Below are 17,577 nucleotides of genomic sequence, written 5' to 3' on the forward strand. Positions count from 1 at the left end.
CAGTCTGTTCCTAACTCAGCAACCCGAGGGATCCTTTTTAAGATGGAAGCCAGCCCAAGTTGCTCTCTGCTCAGTTTCCAGAGGCTGCCCACCTCATGTCCAGTAAAAGCCAAAGTCTTTCCCACGGCTCACAGGCCCTAGCCGAGCTGGACCCGGCTTCCCCCCTGGGTTTTCGGGTATGCTCCCACCTTGGGGCCTGTGAGCCCCCCGCCCCCTGCAGCTCTGCCTGTATGCCCTTGCAGGAAGAGATGGCACCAATGACATGGGCAGCTGAAAAAGAGATGCAGAAAGGAACGATTTGCAGAGATGGGGACAGGGGAGGGGAAAACCATCAGGGTCGGTGTAGAATCTTAAGGGCTGGCATCGAGCCTGCAGGGAAGGGGTGAGGAGACAGGACTGGAAACTGCAGAGTGAGCAAGCTGTGTGGAGAGGACTGTCCGACAGGACCTGAGGGCTGCAGCTAGCCCCCAAGCATAGCAGCAACCGGGTTCGACACCTCACTCGCTCTCCTCCTTCCCTCTGAGCTCCTGTTCCTGTGGCCCCTTTTTAAAGCCCAAATGGAAGTCGAGGGCCAGGAGGAATTGGCTCATACGACTGTGGGGATGGGCAAGTTCAAATTCTGTAGGTCAGGGCACGAGTTGGGAGCTCTGGTGAAAGTGACTTTGAATTCCCCAGGAGAAGCTGGCTGAAGTAGAGAAGAAAATTCTTCCTTCTGACTGCTGAAATCATCAGTTCTCCCTTTAAGGCCCTCAGCTGATTGGATGAGACTTCTCTCATTGCTGAAGGCCATCTTCTTTGTTGATTGTAGACGCAATCCACCATAGACGCAATCAATGGACTAACGATTTAAATCCATGAAATACCCTCCCAGTAACCATTGGGCCAGGACTTGCTTGATCAAACACCAAGCCTGGCCAAGCTGACACAGGAACTCAATCATCACCACCTCCTAGGACCATGCCCAGCACAAGCAGGAAAGTACCTGAGGAGAGAGTGATGGAGAGTGGAGTAACTCTGGTTGGAGGGGAGGGGAGGGGCTCAGGCCAAGTCCTGCCTGCTCCCCTTCTCCACTCCCCAGGGCTTTGAACTGTCCCACTGTAGTCCCAAGGCTCCATGATCAGCTGGGAAACCACTGCAGGAACCCACAAGGTCATTGACTTTCCCTTCATTTGCAAACAGAGCTGTCTCAGGTGGCTCATTTCATCTTCAGATGACACTGAGGAAGTTACAAAGGACCTTGAAAGCTGGCCTGGGTAGAACTAAGAGTGTGGATTCCCCCCACCCCACCCCTGTCTTCCAGAGGCTCTGTCTCCTACTTTTTAAACATCTATATGCCACAAAATACCAGTTTTGGCTGGATTCTTGAGCTTTGAAAGGTTGACTGAATTTTCAGATTCCGATGCTTGAATCATGGCCGGGTCAATTTTTATTTTTAGCAGGAGAGGAATAAGAGGGGAGGAATAAGAGGGAAATAAAGTCATTATACAGAATAATGGGGTCTGAACTTCAACTTCAACTCCAAACAGACACACCCTCCCCCCAGTCACAAGGAGTCCGAGTTTGGATCCGGGTGATAAACAAGAGTCTAGCGCCGTCCTGGATTTACCAGAGAAGTCACCCACGGGACACCAGGTCTCCGGCTCGTCCCTTCTTCCGGGAGAGGCTGAGGCACATTGAAGCTGGGAGCAGAGGGTACCAGCTAGTTAGCGGCTGGCCAGCTGGGCATCTGCCAATGAGAGGGTCCCTTGCAGACCTCCTGGACCTATAAAAATCTTAAAGGTAACTTGTTGGACCGTGTGTGTGTGTGTGTCTGTGTGTGTGTGTGTGTGTGTGTGTGTGTGTGTGTGTGTTTGGGGTGAGGAGTGGGGGGTGCAATGGGGAGGGAAAGGAGGTTGGGAATGACTGGGGCGGGAGAAAGCTCAAAGATGAGGGCCCTGCAGGGATCTCTGGAGCTAGAGGGAGCATTTGGTGGAAAAAGAGGTTTGGTGAATTTCCACAGCCCTGTATCTCCAAGGTCCTGCTATGTGCCAGGACCATGGGCTCAAAGGGCTGCCTTGCAGATGGGGACACTGAGGCAGGGAAGCCACGTTTCAGTGGTCCGTGCCAGCAACCGGCCAACCTCCCAACGGACCAGTGCTTTCAACAGTGCTTTCACTGGGAGGATACAGACAAGGAATACAAAGGCTACTGGGCTCCGAGGCCTGACCCAGTGGGATCCCTGTCGCATGACAGGAGAGGGGGCTGTGGAACCCACTCAGGAGGGCAGGGAGAGCACGACCGGGAGGGAGGAGGCCCAGCGTTGCCTCAGCTCTGCCCGTCGTGGGAGGTGTGACTGGGCAAAGTGCTTCTCCTCTGTGGGCCTCAGTTTCCCCATCTGTATGCAAAGGGAGTGGGCTAACTTGGTGTGCAGCAGCTGGCTAGCAGGAGCTCCCAAAAGCCAGTTGTTTCATTTTCAGGAGTTTGGGGAGCTGGTTGACATCACATTTGTAGCTTGAAATTGGCTATGGTGAACTTGGGTCTTTTTCCCCCTCAGAGAGCTAGTTGTCAAACATTTACTGGCACAACTACTAAATGGTTGTGGGGGCATTTCTGGTTGCCACAGTGATTAAGGGAGCACCCCTGGGGTTTGGGGGGTGAGGGCAGGGATCCTAAACACCCTGCAGCATGCCGACAGCCTGCACCAGAGCCGTGGCTGCCACGCGCCCATAACCAGCTAGATGCTGCCGGGTTCCTCCGTGGCTCATTCTTTAAATGGAATCTGCCATGTGCCAGTTCTGCCCCCTGCCCATCTCACTACTTCCCTGATGAGAGATTCTGCCCGGCTTTCCCGCCTCCCCTCAGAACTTCATCCTCCCAGCGGCAGCAGCCCTCCTCCCCTGCCTTCTTCCTGCAGGTGTCTGCCATCCTCACTGGAGCCCACAGTGAAGGGGCCCTGATCTCCCTCTGGCAGCAGCACAAGGCAGTGAGCAATGTGCTGGATGCCAGAACGAGAGTCCAGGAGAGAAAGAGCCTGGGGTCTTCAGGGCAGCTGCAGCAAAGGGGGCATCACCGTCAGGATCCAGGCTCAGTCTGTGCAGGGAATGGCTGACTCAGGACCCAGACCGGGTCTCTGGGGTGGGTGTGGGCCAGCAGCTGGTAGGGGGCAGTCCTGATGGGGGCCCAACTGCAACCCCAGGGAGTGGGTGGAGGCAAGGGCCAGGCACAGGCGAGAAGACAGAGCCGACGTGAGAACGGGCGGCTCCGTGTTGGGGCCACTCTGGCACAGATGCTGGACGGTGAGCTCCAGCAGGGGTGGGTTGGGGATGCATGAAAGCCCTCCCGTCTGAGGCCAGGGGTGGTCCTTGAGACGGAGTCAGGCCAAGCTGTTGCTGAGGGGCCAAGAGCTGCCAGCACAGCCTCACTCCCTCCCCCGGGACCCTCCACAGGCTTCCCCTTGGCCTCCCTGCCCCACTGCACGTGTCCCAGTATCTCACAAGGGTTGGCATTGCCTCAGCCCTGGGGGGCTCCCAATCTCTTATATGGGCTATTAAGGAGCTATACAGGTGACCATGGCCTTGGAGACGGCACCAGCAGCACAGAGAACAGCTGTGCTTGATTTAATATGAAGGTAAGCCTCATTTGTAACTAGCCTGTAATTATCCTTTTAAACAGGGTAAATGCTCTCACTGCAGTTTTATTTGTATTATTAATTTGGTTAACAAATCCTTTAATAGATGATACAAGAGCTCAGGCTCTGTTATCTGGGGATCTGGATTTGCACCCATTGTTTCTTCCTATTTGTCATTCAAGGCCTCTCAGATTTTCTTATCTGTGAAATAGGGATAAATATCAGTGTCAGACAAGAATGTATTCAGCTGCAAGTAACAGAAAACCCTACAACAAATAGGGATTTGTTGAAATAAAACAAGAAGTCTGGAGTAGGAAGTTGCTGGTGCTGGTACAGCTGCTCTGTGATGCCCCCAGAGATCCAGGGACTCATTCATTCTGTTCTCCCCCCCTTTTGCATGCTAGTTTTCACTTTCCTGCTTCCCACCTCATTGTCACAAGATGGTTGCTGCCGTTCCAGACAGCACGTTCGAGATCAAGGTGGGGGAAATGAGGAAGGGCCCTGCCAGATGTTTCTGTTCTTTTTTAGCATAAAGGCAAAAACTTTTCTCAGTACCTCCCTCACCCCTCCACCAGCAGACTTCTGCTTCTGTCCCATTAGTCAAAAATTGGCCACATGGTCTCTATGAGCTGCAATGTGGGCTGGAAAGATGGAAGCAGGACTGTTCTAGCTGGTTTAACCACCCATGAGCCATTGCCTGGGGTTGGCACATTGCTTCCCAAAACACAACTGGAGTTTTGCTTTCAAGAACAGAAGAATGGGTACCAGAGGGCATCTGTATCTTCCATGCTGCCTTGAGCAGGAAATGTGATTCTGCACAGAAAGTTCTTGGCACAGGGCCTGGCCCTCAAAAACATGCAGTATTATTATTATTTATGTGTAAGTCCTCTTCCTATGCAGGGGTTGATGGGCAAAGCTTTACTCCTGGGACATGTTGAGGGGGAACTGGTGGAGGGTGCACTGTCTCTTCCTATGAGGAGAAACCAAGGGTGTGCAAGGAGGGGCAGAGCTCAGCTACAGGACATAGGATCCCATTTTTTGGGGGGACTTTTCCATGGCCTTGTTAGTTCGATGCAGTAGAGGAAGCCTCACCCAATTGGAGTCTGAAGCCCTGGTTTCTAATCCCCACTGATAATCACCGGAGCAACCTTGGTTCTTTCTCTCTTTGTTTTGTCATCTATATGCAAGAGATTTGGGGGAGAAGATGGCAGATGTGAGAATGTAATGTTATGCGCAAATGCGACATACCTGAATCTGTTTTGAAAGAAGCCATGTGCCAACCTCGGAGAGCTTAGTGGGCTTAGTAGTGTGGGGGAAAAGTAAACACACACATGCTAAGCCCGGAGGCTGCAGCAGGCCACAGGGGAGAACCAGAAGCCAATGGGACTTGGAGAGGGGCTGATCCCGGCAGGAAATGGATATATCCCTCAAGAACGAGGCCAGGTTCCGTGAAGTCTAGCCGGTCCAGGCTGGCGGCTGGTTCAGAAAAGACAGCATTCCAGAAAGGTCAGGAAGGACCCCTGAAGGGCCTCTTTGTGGATAACATCCAAGGTCAGCTTCATCCAAGGTCAAATGACTGGAAGTGACCGCCAGGAGCCCAGGTCTGCTGTCCGAGGCTTCCTTGAAGCAATCTGTAAGAAAGACATGCCTTGCAAAATGCACTGATGCTGCAATTAAAATGAATCCCAATGACCTTGGGGAGGTCTCATCTACTTCACCGTGTGGGGAAAATATATGCATAATGCCAAGGCTTGCAAGAGTACTTCAGTAACAAAACCGAATGAGCAGCACATTTTGTGCATCGTACCTTCATGGCCAGGCCCTCGTTGGCAAGCTCTCATTCTACTGACCCTTCGTGGACGGTCCCATGTCTTTCCTCAGTTGGGCTAATGTTCCAGTTCACAAAGTCCTTGGGACAGGGTAGGGTGTGGTTGACTGCTGTCTCTACCTTGGGGAAACAAAGTCACAGAAGGTCAAATGGCAAATGAGACTCGGAGCCTCCGAACGATAGTACAAGAAGGGGCTTCCGGAAACCTCCAAGTCCAACCCTCATTTTTTCAGATAACAGAAGTGAGGCCTGGAGAACAGTGACTTCCTGGGTGTCATGCTTCATTCATGACAGATCCCAGCCCAGGCTCTCTGCACCCACTGAACCGTGTGGGAAGGCTTATGGGATGGCTCGTTCCAACTCCATAAACATTAGTTGATGTTAAACTTCCAAACACTCGTGACAAGGAGACGCAGTAGCCAATGCATGGACCTTGGGGCCAGGCCCTGCCATTTATTAAGGGCAAATTGCCAAACCTCTGACTCTCAATTTCCTCCCCAGGAGAATGGGGGCAATAAGATATGCTCTGTAGGGGATGCGAGAAGACGTATTACATTCTTTTCACGCTGCCAGGCACATGGTAAGCCCCCAATAAATGCTGTGGCCACTGGGGTGGGTATTATCACTGTCATCATCCTCCCACCCCAGGCTAGAGTCCGACCCATCCACAATGCAGGCAGCTGGGTCTCGCTGAGGAAGTCTGTCCTGCCTGCAGCAGCGTCCCTAGAGGGGGGGTGGGTGACATCTGTGATCTGTGCAGCCCTTCTCTGCTTGCATCAGGAAGTATTCGAACAGCAAAGTGAGTGGTATAGGTGAGGAAATAAAGAGGCATTCATTGGCTCTGCTGGGTCCTCAACGTGATTTGGGGAACTGCAGCTGGAAGTCAACTCAGCTAGTGGTTCATCCCTCTAAACCCAGCTATGTCCTCATTTCCCTTCCTTAGAAGGAGAGGGAGGGAGGGGGCTGAGAGGAGAAGGGCCGGGCAGATGGAGAAGGGGGGGCCAGGGGAACAGATGGGCCTACTGATAATGTAATTATGATAATTACCTGTCTGCTCAAAGGCTCATTTGTCTGTGTCTCCTGGTCTCTGGGTCTCTTGGGACTCCATCTTTCTGTTTCACAGCCTGGGTTTCTTTCTCCCTTCATGGAGAGCCCACACTCCACACTCCTTCTTCTGCAAATGGTCCCCTGAATACTCTTCATTTCCTCCCACTTCCCTATACCTGTTCACCTCTCCATCCTCTTCTGCTTTTCCGCTCCTTTCCTTCGGCCTCTCCTCTTTCCTTGCTTCTCAATTTCTCTTCTTTCCTTCTTTTCAGCCGACCCTCGGCACATCTTTGGGGAGCACCTGCTGTGTACCTGGCCCTGAGGATTCAGAGCCATGTAGGATGAAGGGGAATTTCTTGCCTGGAGGAGCTCACAGCCTGCTGAGGAGGTGACACAACCCAAGAGGCAATTGTGGGGACCAAGAGAGGGAGCAGCTAACTCTTTGCTCCACAAAAGTTGCCTTTGCCTTTTGCTTCTCATAAATTGCTTTGTGTCCTTGTGAAACCAGATTAAGTCTGATAGTAAGCCCAAGTATATCCTGAATGCCTGGTGGTCTCTTAGACCCCAGGAGTAGTGAGTAGAATCTGCTTAGCCAACCCTGATCTTTAGGAAACTTAAAGTCACCAGAGGAGTATCTTAAATATTCTGAGGATAGTGGGGATGGAGTGGACATCAGCTAATGTTTTTGGCTGAAAGTACCAGAAAATCTACTAACTGACTTAAAAAGAAAAATTATTACCTCACATAAACAGCCTAGAACTAGATGGTTCCAGGGTTGGTTAATGCAGCAGCTCAGTAATGTCATCAAACATCCAGTTTTCTTCCATCTTTCCTGTGGTTGCAAAATGGCTGCCACTGTTCCAGGCATTACACCCAGATATGATACTATCTCAAGAAAGAAGGACTGGTTCTACCCATGCGTCTCATTTTATCAGTGTGGAAAATCTACTGTGAAAGCAAACCAGCAGACTTCCTCTCACCATTCAATGGTCAGACTGCATATTATATGCCCACTCCTGAACCAATTACAGGCGAGGGAATGTGGAGTACCTCGACTGGCTTAAAGCAGTCGTGACCACACCATGGATACTTGGAAACTGAGGACTGCTAGAATGGAGGAAGGGGGTGGGAGGTGGTGGGCAGTTGTTGTGTGGATAACCAGCAGGATGTGGGGTGCCTGGAGTGGGGTCCTGCCTCCCTCCAGCTAGCGAATGTGCCCTTCTCAGTTCTCGGGGATATCTTGGCATAGCCATCGATGCTCCAGGGGTGACCCACATGGGATGAGGTAGTACAGAGTTAAGAGTAAAGAAGCAGTGGTCTTTTGAATCTGTTCTAAAGCAGCTTAATATGAATATGAACTCGATCTGTTTTTGCCTCTCCAGCCTGAGAGAACGGAGATGACTTTGAAAGAGAAACATAAGAATATGGTGGGAGAAGAGCAGTGGCCTTTGGAGACTGTTTCCTCGTCAGTCTCTGCACTGATGCTCTGTCTTCCTTGGCCAGCCTGCATGGCACTGCCCAGTGTGCTGAGAGATGGAGGGGTCACCTCTCCATCTCAGAGTGGGCTGGACAGCGTGACGGGTGGGGTGACATCAGCTTGTCAGCGTGGCCATGGTCAGGGTTACCTAAGTGGTCAGCGAGACCCGACCAGAAGAAGATGTGGTCAATGGGGACACTGACCGTGTAGCCAGTGGGGTCCCTTCGAGCAGCACTCACCACCCCTGAGTGCCTTTCCATCTCACCCGGAGTAAACCCAAAGTTCGGACGCTGAACTCTGCAACCCTCTGTGATTTCAGGTCCTGGCCACCCTGACTTTGGCTACACTCCCCCTTGCTCATTTGCTCCAGCTGCACTGGCCACCCCGCTGCCCACCCACGATTCACCAAGCACACTGAATTTGCTCTTGCTTGAGTCTTTGCACTGGCTGTTCCTTTTGCTGAGAACACTCTTCCCAGATGCCCACATGGCTCCCTCCCCAGCTCCTTCAGGTCTTTGATCAATTGTCCCCTGATCAGTGAGACTGTCCTCATGACCCTATTAAAATACAACCCCTTTGGCACCTCCTCTTCCCCTTCCCTGCTAAATCTTCCTCCTTGGCCTTTCTCTCTAAGGCCCTCCATGTTTTACTTGCTTGTCATCCATCTTCCTCCCCAGGAGGGTGGAGATTTTTCTGCTTTGTTCACTGCTCAGTTCTTAGCACCTACCTCGGTCTGGGCACATAAATACTCACCGAGTCAAGGGAGCCTGGGGATGCCCACCAGAATCTCCCAGGGAGTGTGTGGAAAATGTTGATCCCTGAGTCTTGTCCCAGATTTACAGAATCCAAATCCCTGAGGTGCAGGGCTCCAGATCTCCTCAGGTGACCCCGAGGCGCTGACCAGTGTTTGGGAGCCCTTGCTCCTGGCTTCCCTGCCCAGACACAAGAGAGATCAGCCGCAAGACAGAGACCCTCCGGAGAAGCCACCAGGAAGAGCTCTTTAAGACATCCTGGACTTGCCGTGTGTCTAGTCGAGCCATGTGCATTTATCACGTTTAAAGACCAAAGGTGTTAAAAGTCACTTGTTTGCCGGATCAGGCCATCCTCCCACCCCAGCTGAGTGATACATTCTGCTGTAATTCAGGGAGTGAACGTGCAGGTACAAAGGGGTCGGTCATTCTGGGGTGGGGGGTGAGGGGGGCTGTGTGTCCATCATGGGGGAGCAGGTAGGCAAAGGGCAGTGGGTGTCCCTGGGGGAGCACTGAGAGGCAAGTAGACGTGGCAGATTAGACGCTCACCTAGCGGCAAGGATGAAAAGTAAAAACACAGCACGTGGTGGAAAAAAGAGACAGAGTGAGAGTCATAACACAGCACCATTGACATGAATTAAAACTCTTTGCCTGGGGCTAGGCAAAGATTTCTTAAAACACTAAGAGCACTCACCACTTAATATTAAGGCCATTTGCTGATCAAAGACACCATGAAGAGATTGAAAAGGCCAACCACAGACAGGAAGAAGATATCAGTTTCTATATAGCTCATAAGTGGCTCTATGAGAATATATAAAGAACTCACCCAGATCTATATGGAAAAGCAAATAGCCCAATTTAAAAATGGGCAAAAAAGAAGATTGTTTATAAAGATCCAATATACACATACAGAGCTTATGTGCTCAATGCCCTTAGTTATCAAGGAAATGCATACAAAAACCACAACGAGATACCCTGCCGCCACCACCAGAATGGCTAAAAATGAAAGGCCGACAATACCTCGAGCTGACAAGGGTGTGGGTCCATCGGAACTGGAGGGAGCTTCAAGTGACACAACATGGAATATGTTAGAGATGGAGAAGTGCTGCTCCCCCACACCCCACAGTTCTACTTTTCTGTATGTACCTGAAAGAAATAAGCTCATATGTCCACCAAAAGTCAGATGCAAAAAGGTACATAGCAGCTTTATCCATAATAGTTAGAAACTTGGAAACAACCCAAAGTCCATCAGTAGGTCCGACAATTCAAAAGTTCATACATCTGAATACTACACAGCAATTTAAAAAAGAATGAACGTAATGATGAATGAAAAAAGCCAGAACAGAGGACTGTAAAGGCTATGTACTATATAACCGCATTAATATGAAACTCTAGAAAGTAATCTATGATGATAGGAACCAGAATAGTGGCTACCTCTGGGTGTAGGTTTTGACTGGAAAGGGGCATGAGAGGCCTTCTGGAAAGTTGGAATTTGTCTGTGTCTTGGTCTGGGTGGTGGGTTAACTTGTGTCAGTACATGCCTATACGGTCATAAAATCCATTGATTTGGGCACTTAAGGGTTTATATACTTTGCCGTGTGCATGTTACACCTCAGCAAAAAATGGAAGTAAGTTTGTGCATGCAAAACAATACACATTTTGTAAGGACACACTCAAACATAAAAGAACACATTGAACTCAACAGAGTGGTTGCAGGGTTTTTTTTGGGGGGGAGGAGTTGGGAAGGGGGGTGGGGGGTGGACATAAAAAGGAGGAAGTTAAATTTAAGGGGAGCCTTGCCCAAACCAATGATGAGGAGTTGGATAAGCTAAGGAATATGATTATTTCATTTTGGTCTGTGTATACCCAAGGTGGGTAGAGGGGGACAGAGAGAGTGAGCATGATGGACACGGACCTTGGAGACATTATGCTAAGTGGAAGAAACCAGACTCAAAAGGATGAATAGTGTCTGATTCCACTTATATGACATATCTAGAATGAAAAAGTAGATGACAGGTGTTCTGGTTTGCTAATGCTGCCAGAATGCAAAACACCAGAAATGGATTGGCTTTTATAAAAGGGGATTTATTTGGTTACACAGTTACAGTCTTAAGGCCATAAAGTGTCCAAAGTAACTCATTGACAATCAGGTACCTTCACTGGAGGATGGCCAGTGGCATCCAGAAAACCTCTGTTAGCTGGGAAGACACGTGACTGGTGTCTGCTTGCTCCCAGGTTGCATTCCAAAATGGCATAGTCCAAAATGTCTGCATCAGCTTCCAACGGCCGTCTTCAAAATGTCTGTCTCAGCTCCAGCGCATTCTTCAAAGTGTCCCTCTTGGCTATACTAGCTCACTCCTTCTGTCTGAGCTATATAGTGCTCTAGTAAATTAATCAAGGCCCATGCTGAATGGGCGGGGCCACACCTCCATGGAAATCATCCCAAGTCATCACCTACTGTTGCGTGGGGCGCATCTCCATGGAAACACTCAAAGAATTCCAGTCTAATCAACACTGATACGTCGGCCCACACAAGATTACATAAAGATAATGGCATTTTGGGGGACACAGTACATTCAAACTAGCACACCAGGTCAGCAGGGGCCAGGGGAGTGGGGAGGGTGGTTATTGAGTGTTGAGTTTCTGTTTGGGGTGACAGAAAAGCTTTGGTAATGGACGGTGGGGACGGCAGCACAGCATTGGGAATGTAGCTTATGCCACTGACTTGTACATGCAAACATGATTAAAATGGTAAATGTCACTATATATACGTCACCACAATAAAATTTAAACACGAAAGAGCAACAGCACGGAGAAGGCAGACATCAAGGCCACAAGCACAGTGCTTTGGAAACTTCCAGAGTCTTTAGTGTGTCCGTGGCCAGCTCAGCCCCTCTGACTCCAGGCCCACCACCCAGAGCCGGCCACCCTGGGCTGCTCAGGGTCAAGAATGGAATCCAAAGCAGTGATGAAAGGAAACAGGGCTGAGTTCCCCATCCTGGCTGCTCAGTGGTAAAACTTCCCTTCCTTAGCGAGGAGCTGGCAGGCAACTCGGCCCGGGGCTGGGCTGGGTGTTTATAGTCAGGATACCCATGTCCGAGCCTGGTTTTGCAGATGCTCATTCACAGCCACCATAAGGGACTGTCGGGTTCTCACCCCAGCCGCTGGTTGCAGGGTCCCAGCTTTGGTGGCGCTGCTTATGTGAGCAGGCCATGAATGATTCCGGCCCCATTGGGGCGGCTGCTGATGCAGGAGAAGCCCAGCAGGGGTTCCCGAGACCCCAACTGCAGTCGTGTCCCCATCATGGGCCCCCGCCTTCCTCCTCCATCCCCCACCCTAATGGAATTAAAAACAAAAGATCACTTCTCCAGGGCGTGGAGATGACTTCAACTGCAGCATGAGGAACATTCAGGAGTGGGTTTTTTAGTGACCAGAAGAGGAAGAGGAGGGCCGTGGGGTGGGGTCGTGGGAGGTGGAGGGAAGAGGTCCCCGGCCTCTCTCTGACTTCAGGGCCACCAGCTGGGTACCTTGGGTGGGCGTCAAACCCCAGGGACGAGGTGGCCTGCGTTTGTTAGGAAGGATGCCCTGGTCTGATGGGAATGGGCTGGGGTGTGTGCGTGCATGCACGTCTACTTGTGTTCCGAAGAGACCAGGAAGTCAGGGCAAAAACGGGGGGATGCACTCAACAGGGGAAACTGGTCCTTTACTGCATCCCCTCTTGTGCTTGCTATGAACCTTCCTTAATTAATGCCTGTAAAACGCTTTCGGATGCTGGAAGGAGGAGCAGCAGCTTTATAAATAAACTCAGACTTCTAAAGGTCAACTAATGCCTGACTTCCCCAAGGGGGGAGCAGAGAGCTGTGTGATGTTGGGGGGAAGGGTATCCTGAGTCCCAGGAGGCAGCTGCCAGTGCAGAAAAGCAGGTTTTGGTCGTGGTTCCTCCAGTAGCTAATTGCGTATCCCTTGGGCAGGTCCAAGTCCTCCCTGGGTCTGTTTCTTCATCATTAAAATGAAAGGATTAGATTATGATCTCACACCATCCTTTATCTTGCTCACATTTTATAATTCAGTGACTTCTTTTATGACTGTTTTTTTTAATTAAATTCAGTTTTATTGAGATATATTCACATACCATATGTATTAGTTAGATTTCTCTAGGGAAATGGAATCAACAAGAGATATCTATAAATATAAGATTTTATAAAAGTGTCTCATGCAATTGTGGGTATGCACGCGTCCAAATTTCACAGGGCAGGCAGCAAACTGGCAACTCCAATGAAGATGTCTGATGAACTCCTCAGGCAGCCAACTGGCAACTTCGATGAACTCCTCAGGAATGAACTGGCAACTTCAATGAACTCCTCAGGATATGCTTTGCTGGCTAGCTGAAAAAGTGAAGGTCCTCTGTCTCACTTAAAAGCCTTCAGTTGGTTGGATTAAATCCAGCTGACTGCATTCTCTCATTGTGAAAGACACGCCCTTTGTTAATGTAATCAGTCAAGCTGCAGCCAATTGACTAAGGATTTAATAAACCAGCCTTCTGTTATTTATCAGCCACAAATGCCCTTGGACTAACTTAACGGTTAGGTCAGTGCTTGCTTGACCAGACACCTGGGTACCATCACCTGGCCAAGTTGACACATGACCCTAACCATCACACCATACAATCATCCATGGTGTACAATCAGCTGTTCACAGTACCATCATATAGTTGTGCATTCATCACCCCTATCTATTTTTGAACATTTTCCTTACACCAGAAAGAATCAGAATAAGAATAAAAAATAAAAGTGAAAAAAGAACACCCAAACCATGCCCCCCATCCCACCCTATTTGTCATTTAGTTTTTATCCCCATTTTCCTACTCATCCATACATACACTGGGTGAAGGGAGTGTGATCCACAAGGTTTTCACAATCACACTGTCACCCATCGTAAACTACATTGTTATACAATTGTCTTCAAGAGTCAAGATTACTGGGTTGGAATTTGATAGTTTCAGGTATTTACTTCTAGCTATTCCAGTGCATTAAAAGCTAATAAGGGTTATCTATATAGTGTGTAAAAATGCCCACCAGAGTGACCTTTTGACTCCATTTGAAATCTCTCAGCCAGTGAAACTTTATTTCGTTTCATTTACCATCCCCCTTTTGGTCAAGAAGATGTTCTCAATCCCATGATGCCAGGTCCAAATTCATCCTCAGGAATCATATCCTGCGTTCCCAGGGAGATTTACACCCCTGGGAGTCAGAGCTCACATAGTGGGGAGGGCAGAGGGTTCACCTGCCGAGTTGGGTTAGCTAGAGAGAGAGGGCCAGGCACAACTATAAGCAGGTTTAGCCTCTCCTTTGCAGTAACGAGCTTCATAAGGGCAAGTTCCGAGATAGAGTGCTCGGCACATCAAACCGCCAGTCTTCAGTGTTTGTGACAACGTCAGCAACAATCCAGGTGAGGAAGTCCAACACTTCTGTGTTTTCCCCCGGCTCCTCAGGGGAGCCCTGCATATATATCTTTATTCTCTGCCCAAATTACTTTGGGATGTGTTGCTGTTTCATACCAACCTATACAAACCTACCAGATCTCACTTCCTATTCAAAGCTCATACAAAAATTATGGTGTTTGTAATTCAGTGACTTTTGCCAAGGTCACAGGGAGGGCTTAAGCGGAGCACAGAAGGTGGCTGGCTGCTCCTTTTCTGGAGACAACTGTCCCTCATTTAGAACCATCCAGTGAGTGAACTGTTCATGGAGGGCCAGGCCTGGTTCTCTAAGAGAGGCTTAGAACATTCAGTAATTTGTCCAAAGCCTCATATCTTCTCAGTTGACTCCAAGCCTTCAACTGCACTGCATCTCCCAAGGGTGTCAGTGAGGGACTAATGAAATAATGTATTAAGTGCCAAGAAAACTGCCTGGTACATACCAAGAGCTCAATAAACGATATTGCTATGATGATAGTGATGACGATGATGATGATGAAGCAGCAGTAGCAGCATGCTAACCAGCGTTTCCTCTTTTAATCTTTATCATTATCCTAGTCAACCAAATTCAAAACCTTGGGGGTCGTCCTTAACTCCTCCTCCTTTACTGTCCATGGACAATCGATAACTCTGCCTTGGATCAGGCCATTGTCATCCCCCTCCCAGACCCGTGCCAGAGCACCCTCTGGTGTGTCCACTGCCGTCTTATCTCCCCCATATTCTCTCCCCTACTCAGCTGCCCATGATCTATAAAAAATGAAAATCTGGCTATGTCCCCTCCTGCTTGAATCTGCCAGTGACCCCCATTGCCTACAGACTGCACTGTGCTTTTTCCAGTCACCATTCGCCTTCTCTTTAGTTCCAACAACACTGAATGGCTTGAATTCCACTTCTTCCCTCCCCAGCCAACTACACATGCAGCACACGTGCACGAACACACACACACACACGTATCCCGTGCTGCTTCTTGCCACCTTGGCTTTGCTTGTGATCTCCTTTTTGCCTTGAACACCTGCCTCCTCCCATTATACATCCCCTCTTCCCGAAAGCCTCCTCACAGCTTCCTATGGGCTTCAGGTGCTCCAGAATATCCTATGCCTATGAATTATTGACCTCACAATGTGGTCTTATAGTTGGTCTCCCACCAACCTGGACTTTGAGATCCTTGGGGCTGGATGAGGTCTTATCCATCTTTATATCTCCGTTGCCATGCATAGCTCATACATACAGGGTTCAATAAATGCTTACTGAATGAATGAATGAATGAATGAATGAAGAAGCCTGACTCAGAATGTGGCAAGGATTTGGGAAGAACATCTCATTTTCCAGTAGATGGGGAAGATGGGTACACTTTCTGGATATATGAAACGGAACTGAGGCAGGTTCCTCTAACTTTTCCCAGTGAAAAAAGATTGGGCAGGAAGGAAAAGCACTGAGGAGGGTGAAAAATTTTCAGAAACCTAAAGTTAAGATCAGCTGTTTTCCCTTAGCGAGCATTACCGAGGTTGGTCTAGGTGAGGCAGAGGCATCTGATGGGTAATGGCCACTTGCATATAGCTGGGCACCTTCCCACAAAACAAAGCTTAACATATCCTTCCAGGGCTCTGATATTTAGGGATTTTCTGTCAAGCCACCATTTCTCATCCTCTGGGCACTATGGGGAACAATTATTTACCAGGTAGGGAATAAAACTTAAGGAACTCATGACCCTGGAGAATGACGTGATGAGAAAATAGAAATACATTAAAAAGAAATCTAGACAGATTTATGACAGAGCCACAAATAGCTGCCTAACCTTTGAGGCTGATGGGAGGGCAGAGCGAGCTCTGGCCACAAGTGACACGGTCCCCAGGGCTGCTAACACTGCAGGGCATGGTGTCTCTGCCCCAAAGTGACGATTTCCATGTTCCTACAGTCAACAATACAGAAAGTAATCTTATCCCTTGATATTCAGTTGGAGAGAGAGCCAGGCAGTGGTGGGATTAGCATCCGGGTCTTTGCACTCCATCATGTGGGATAAGAGGCCCAGAGCAGCCTTGACCTGGGATTGCCATCTTGGTCTTCTGAACCCTTAAGTTGCTCAGGCACTAGCCAGGCTGAGAAAAGACAGGCCCACCACTACCTTTCAGATGGGTGATAGGAAAGGAAAGTGAATCTCCTCCTCAATTTGGAGGAGTTGGAACTTCCTTTCACTAGATCCTGTTTTTTGTAGAATTATGTACATACACAGCTGGCTGGGAAGCTGCTTTCATCATGGGGCTACTGGGACTAGCTAGTCGTCTGGGCAGGGGGCCTGGCTCGTTGCTCAGCATCTCTAAGCTCTGGAACTCCCACCGCCCCCCTTGAGTGTCTGTTTCAGCATGTGACAACCTCAGCGGGATGTTCTACCTTGACTTTTCCCTAGGTATTTAATGCCTTTCATCTTGTCCCTCTGACTTTGAGGGAAATTCCTAGATTTTGGCTCACACCTGCAGGGTCTCCCACTCTTTCGCTCGCCTATTCAGAAACATTCTTTATTTCCTGCCTGCTCTGCCCTGAGTTAACTTGCCCAGGGTTTGAAGCTCTGACTCATCCCTCCTTTGGGGGCTCGGGGCTGCAGGGTTTTGGCTGTGGGGGCTGGCTCACAGCCAGGGCGCCTGGGCCACACTGCCCAGCCCTGGAAACCTCACCAGCAAGGCTCTGCTTCCAACCTCCCCTGGCATTTTAAGACCACAATCTGCACACACAGTTTTTATTTGTGTACTTTTCTCCAGGCTCTAAGCTGTCGGAAGGCATTACTCATCACTCAATTTGGTGACTATCTAGATATCCAAGGTTTTGTTAAATATATCAAGTATTTGTAACTGCCTCTCTCACTCCCCTAATTGTAAGAGGGAGGGGGCGCAGAGCCTTTGAAACCTGAAAATCAAGTATTCAGCAAAATGCTGAGGCGGCTTACCAATCTGTGCAGCCAAGCCGCTTCACACAATGAAGTGTTGCTACAACCTGCCGGCTGCAAATGATAAATTTAACCTCAAAGATGGTTCAACGTTCCAGAGCCTGGGAAGCAAGCTGATTTCTCTAAAAAAGGGAAGGAGGTACGTACTGAATGGAGCAGGCACTGATTTTTTAAAGACTTCTTTATAGCTCCTAGGAGGGAGCAGCCAATTTGTCCATATAGTCCAGAGACATCACTCCTAAAAGCATGACCCCTTGCCCTTCACCCCATCCCACCCTGTGGAGCAAGGAAACTCTCATGTCAGTTCAATTCTGAGCCATGTGCCTTCCTTGTTGAACCCATGTGAAGGCTGGTGTTCCGAATACTGGTCTTTGATGCAGAACTTTCCATCCTTGGCATTACATAATCCCAGGGTGGTAGGCCTTAACTTGTATGAACTCTTGGTTTTCTCTTTA

The sequence above is a fragment of the Choloepus didactylus genome, chromosome 8 (genome assembly GCF_015220235.1).
Source record: "Choloepus didactylus isolate mChoDid1 chromosome 8, mChoDid1.pri, whole genome shotgun sequence".
Taxonomy (NCBI): Eukaryota; Metazoa; Chordata; class Mammalia; order Pilosa; family Megalonychidae; genus Choloepus; species Choloepus didactylus.